At 36.0% G+C, this 5,946-nt stretch overlaps 1 pseudogene; it reads left to right on the forward strand.

Annotated features, from left to right (window-relative positions):
• Nucleotides 1-2,523: 2,523 nt before the first annotated feature.
• Nucleotides 2,524-5,244, forward strand: LOC102285127 (proteasome maturation protein-like; annotated as a pseudogene).
• The last annotated feature ends 702 nt before the right edge of the window (nucleotides 5,245-5,946 follow it).

Consider the following 5,946-nt stretch of genomic DNA (forward strand, 5'->3'; position numbering starts at 1 on the left):
TTTTTCAGAGATAATACATCCTCCACTTTATGTTCTTTACAGTTTATAAAACATTTAATACATATCACTGAAGGTTCTTATAGCCCCAGTAGATATTAAGATGATTTTATGGAAGCTGAATTTGAAGACTAGTGAATGGATCCCTAAAATCGTCCATTAGTGAGAGGTGCAGCTCATCCAGCTACTGTGCTTCCCATTATACCACATCATCTTAGGACACACTAGTTAGTGTTAGTTATTTCAAAAATAGGAACTTCTGAAATCACATATTAGCTCTTAGATTTTTTTAAAAATAACTGTGTTTAATAGTAAGGGAAACAAATATGACTTGATATTTTATTTTGATTGAACATGAGCAAATGGTGCTTCCTTTGGGTATTTCTCTTATCTCCTCACTGAATTCATATGGAATTAGCAGTGGTAGTTTGGGAAATTCTTTTATAAAAATACGTTTCTTGACTTTGAGGTGTAGAAAGAGAATGGCTATGAATGAATATACTTGACAGTGAGCAGTGCATTTTGTGAGACTTGAAATTCATCAAACTTAAGGTGCCTTATTTCTGAGCCTGTTTATAAAAGGACCTGAGAAGGCTGAAAGAGTTTTATATATGATCAAAATTGAATCTGAAGAAAAGCTGTCTAAAATTCTCATTGCCACATTTCCAAAGTTAGAAAAAAGTTTAAAATGGGATTGTATAGAGAGTCTCATCCAGAAATCCTAGAAAATGACAATTCTTAGGAGGTTTAGGGAGGGGGTATGGGAGAAAAATGGGTGTAGGGAACAAAGAAAATCAAAGTAAAACTTCATAGAGATCAGAAAACATTATTTTAGGTAAGAGAATAAACAAATCCTTACTCTAGGACTCAGCTTAATAAAGCTGATTAGTCAAATTTAAAACCTTTGGTTTTGGAATCACAACCACAAGGATATGGGATAAATCCTAGCTCACGGTTCTGAGCAGCTTCTTAATCATTTTCAGCATCAGTTTCATCTATACAGTGGGAATATGAGTTTATTAGAACTGATGTTTTAAAAATTAGGGGGAAAGAATGTAAAGGTACTAAAACATTGCTCTGGCAAATCTTTTATTTTTAAGTGCAAAAAAAAATCACCAGAGTTCTTACTAATAAAACTAGATTATCTATATTGAATATAGATTTTTTGGGTTGAAGAAAGGAGTAGGGGGATTTATTTTCACCATATATCATTTAGCTAAGTTTGAAATGTATACCATGAATATGTATTGCCTCGTGAAAAGAATGATTTTTAAAATTATGCTAGCATTATAGACTAAATCTCATGTTGAGATCTTGGGAATCTATAAAGTAATCAATGGAAATCCGTATTTCTATGATCCCCTTATAGAAGTACTGTAAAGGAATAAATGGCCTCCTAGCTGCACCTTTTGTTTCTCACTTACATCCCAGCTGAAAGCCTCCCATCAATTTAGTACAAATATGTACCTGAAGTTCAGTTCAATTCAGTCACTCAGTCATGTCCAACTCTTTGCGACCCCATGAACGACAGCACGCCAGGCCTCCCTGTCCATCACCAACTACCAGAGTTCACCCAGATTCAGGTCCATTGAGTCAGTGATGCCATCCAGCCATCTCATCCTCTGTCGTCCCCTTCTCCTCCTGCCCCCAATCCCTCCCAGCATCAGAGTCTTTTCCAATGAGTCAACTCTTCATATGAGGTGGCCAAAGTACTGGAGTTTCAGCTTTAGCATCATTCCTTCCAAAGAAATCCCAGGGCTGATCTCCTTCAGAATGGACTGGTTGGATCTCCTTGCAGTCCAAGGGACTCTCAAGAGTCTTCTCCAACACCACAGTTCAAAAGCATCAATTCTTTGGTGCTCAGCCTTCTTCACAGTCCAACTCTCACATCCATACATGACCACAGGAAAAACCATAGCCTTGACTAGACAGACCTTTGTTGACAAAGTAATGTCTCTGCTTTTGAATATGCTATCTAGGTTGGTCATAACTTTCCTTCCAAGGAGTAAGCGTCTTTTAATTTCATGGCTGCAGTCACCATCTGTAGTGATTTTGGAGCCCAGAAAAATAAAGTCTGACACTGTTTCCACTGTTTCCCCATCTATTTCCCATGAAGTGATGGGACCAGATGCCATGATCTTCGTTTTCTGAATGTTGAGCTTTAAGCCAACTTTTTCACTCTCCTCTTTCACTTTCATCAAGAGGCTTTGTAGTTCCTCTTCACTTTCTGCCATAAGGGTGGTGTCATCTGCATCTCTGAGGTTATTGATATTTCTCCTGGCAATCTTGATTCCAGCTTGTGCTTCTTCCAGCCCAGCATTTCTCATGATGTACTCTGCATATAAGTTAAATAAGCAGGGTGACAATATACAGCCTTGACGTACTCCTTTCCCTATTTGGAACCAGTCTGTTGTTCCATGAAAGCATTTTGTAAAATTCTTATATATATATATATATATTTTAAATTATCCTTAATCGTTTTGAAAGTCATATACTTTTGATATTCCATTTTATAGACAGGTATACATGCTGGACTTCATAGATATTAATTCATTCAAAATCACATGGTAAGTAAAAGCGATGGTATTCAAACTTTTGAAAACTTTCAAAATTTTATTATGCTTTAAAAATAGAGCATATTTTTTTAGAACAGAATGTATGGAGATTTCCCATATTCTGTGTCCCCATGCATGCATAGCTTCCCCATTATCAACACCCCTCACCACCATGGTAAATCTGTTACAACTGATGTACTCACAGTGATATATCATAATTACCTGAAGTTCCCAGGTGGCAGATTAAAAACCTGCCTGCCAATGCAGGAAACATAAGAGACCAGGGTTCGATCCCTGGGTCAGGAAGATCCCCTGGAGGAGGGCATCGCAACTCATTCCAGTATTCTTGCCTGGAGAATCCCATGGACAGAGAAGCCTGGTGGGCTACAGTCCGTAAGGTCCCAAAGAGTTGGACATGACTGAAGTGACAGCATGCATGCATGTACCTGAAGTTTAAAGCTTACATTAAAATTCATTCTTGGTGTTGTGCATTCTATGAGCTTTGGCAAATGTATCTAAATAATGAAATATATACATCATTATGGTATCATACAGGGCATCTGCACTGCCCTAAAGCCCTGCTTTACCTATTCACATATCCTTTCCCCTTAATTCCTGGCAACCACTGAAAATATCTATAATTTTGTCTTTTTTCTGAATATCATCTAATTAGAATCATACAGTATGTAAAATTTTTGGATTAGCTTCTTTCACTTAGTATTATGCATTTAAGTTTCCTCCATGTCTTTTAACTTGATAGCTATTTCTTTTTAGTGATAAATAATATTTCATTGTCTGGATGCACCACCGTTTATTTATCTATTCTCCTACTGATGGGCATCATGGTCACTTCCAAATTTTGGCATTTGTGAATAAAGCTGCAGTAAATATCCATATGCAGGTTTTTGTGTGGGTATACAGTTTCAGTTCTTTCAGGTAAATACCAAGGAGTGAATTTGCTGGAATTCTATGGTAAGAGTATGTTTAGTTTCATTAAATGCCACCAAACTGTCTTCCAAAATGCCTATCATTTTTCATTTCCACCAGAAATGAATGAGAACTCGATGCTCCATACTTCACCAGCATCTGGTGTTGTCAGTTCTGGATTTCACCCATTTTTCTAGGTGTGTAGTGGTATTTCATTGCTGTTTTCGTTTGCATTTCTCTAATGATATATAATGTGAAGCATCTTTTCATGTGTATGTTTGCTATTTGTAACTTTTAAATCTTTTTGACAACAAATCTGTGTATTAAAAACAAACAAAAGAAGTGTGCCACCGGATGTGAGGAATTAGTTCCCAAAATTGGAAGTGAGGGTCCAGGGGGCTAAGAAGCTGTGTAGAGGGCAGGCTGAAAATAGATGCTGGAGAACTTGGATCTCAGCAAATGGGCAGTTGTCCAGTTACTGAACTTTCAGCAGGTGGACCTTTTGAAAGTCATGATATTCTTTGGAAATGTTTTTCTTATGTGAAAAATGAACTTTTGCCCAGTCATCCTCCTGAATTATTAAGAGACACCTAATCTTACATTTTAATTTTGCATCTTATATCTGCTCAGAAATGATAAGGGGAAGTAGGTAGGGAATATAACACAAGATGGACCAGGTGTTAATAACTGCCAATGATGGGTAATGGTGAAGGATTTTATTATATTCTTCTATTTCTACATATGGTTAAATTTTTCTACAATAAATTATTTAAAATAAATATGCAAAGCAACACGATATTAAGATATATAAAGTTTTTGAGATAAGACACAGCTTGTTCCTTTAGGAGAAGGAAATGGTAACCCCCTCCAGTATTCTTGCCTGGAGAATCCCAGGGACAGAGGAGTCTGGTGGGCTGCCGTCTATGGGGTCACACAGAGTCGGACACGACTGAAGCGACTTAGCAGCAGCAGCAGCAGTGTTCCTTTAATTGGTGGGTCATTTGCTAAGTGTTTTGAATCATTTAAAATCATACAAAACTGTAATATTTGAAGCTTCATGCTTTTAGTGTATATTATATTGACAGAGGTATTTTCTGATTCCCGGGTGGCTCAGTGGTAAAGAATCCCCCTGTACTCTGAACCCAACAGTATTCCCCGAATTCATATATTGAAGCTCTAATTCCCAGGATGACTATATTTGGAGATAGGGCCTTTAAGAAGGTCATTAAGATTAAATGTGGCCATAAATGCCCTAATCCAATGACTGATGTCATTACAACAAGAGGAAGAGATCCCAGAGATATACACAAAGGCCTTGTGAGGACACAAAGAGAAGGCCTGTATCTGTGAGTGAAGGACAGAGGCCTTAGGAGAAACTAACCCTGCCAGCATCATGATTCCAGACTTCCAACCTTCAGAATGTGGGAAAATAAATGTCTATTATTTAGGTCATTCAGTTGGTGTTTGTTTGTTTGTTTTTCTTTTTTAATGGCAGCCCCAGCTGACTAGTATACCAAAATAAAATGTTCAATGAAAATAAAATGAATTTATCCACATTAAGAAACATTTAGGGTCTATTTGCTCTACTAAAATTACAAATGAAGTTCAAAGCAATGCAGCCTTGAAATCTTCCAGCTTCAAATCTTTCACTGATTATGTTAAGGGGTAATGAAAAGGCTATTAAGGTATTTTTAATGATCCATCATAAAATGATGTAATGAAAGAACCCCTCTTGATGGTGGAATATAAATTTGGCTTACTATAATAAAGTTGTGTTATTAATTAAAGTAGAAGCACTGCATCTTATTTACAGTTGCCTTTTTACTATAATTTAACCTATACAACATTAGAAGTACTGATACAAGAGAAATTCTACTCCTCTGAAAACACCTCTGCCAACACAACATGCACTAAAGGCATAAAACCTCAAATATTATGTTCTTGTCTGATTTTAAATGTTTCAAAACACTTAGCAAATGACCCAACACCCAACAATTAAAGGAACACAGTTGTATCTTCTTGTCTCAAAAACTTTACTTATATATTTTATATCATGTCACTTTGAACATTTATTTTAAATTATTTATTATAGAAACCTTTAACCATATATAGAAATAGGAGAATATAATAAAATCCTTTAGCATTATCTATCATCAACAGTTATCGACACCTGGCCCATCTCGTGTTCTGTACCCTACTTACTTCCCCTTATCATTCCTGTACAAGTGTAAAATGTATTACTTCATCTGTACACATTTCAGTGTGTTTCTCTGAAAGTCAATAACCGTCTTTTTAAAGATACCCATGATGTCATTATTATTTGAAAAACTTAATAAATCCTTAATATCAGAAAAGATCCATTGTTTAAATTTTTCCAACTTTCTCACAAATGTCACAATTATTTTTATATTTAAAAAATCAGGAACAAGGTCAGTTATAAACATTGCATTTAGTTAATATGTCTCTT

Source organism: Bos mutus, chromosome 11 (genome assembly GCF_027580195.1).
Source record: "Bos mutus isolate GX-2022 chromosome 11, NWIPB_WYAK_1.1, whole genome shotgun sequence".
NCBI lineage: Eukaryota > Metazoa > Chordata > Mammalia > Artiodactyla > Bovidae > Bos > Bos mutus.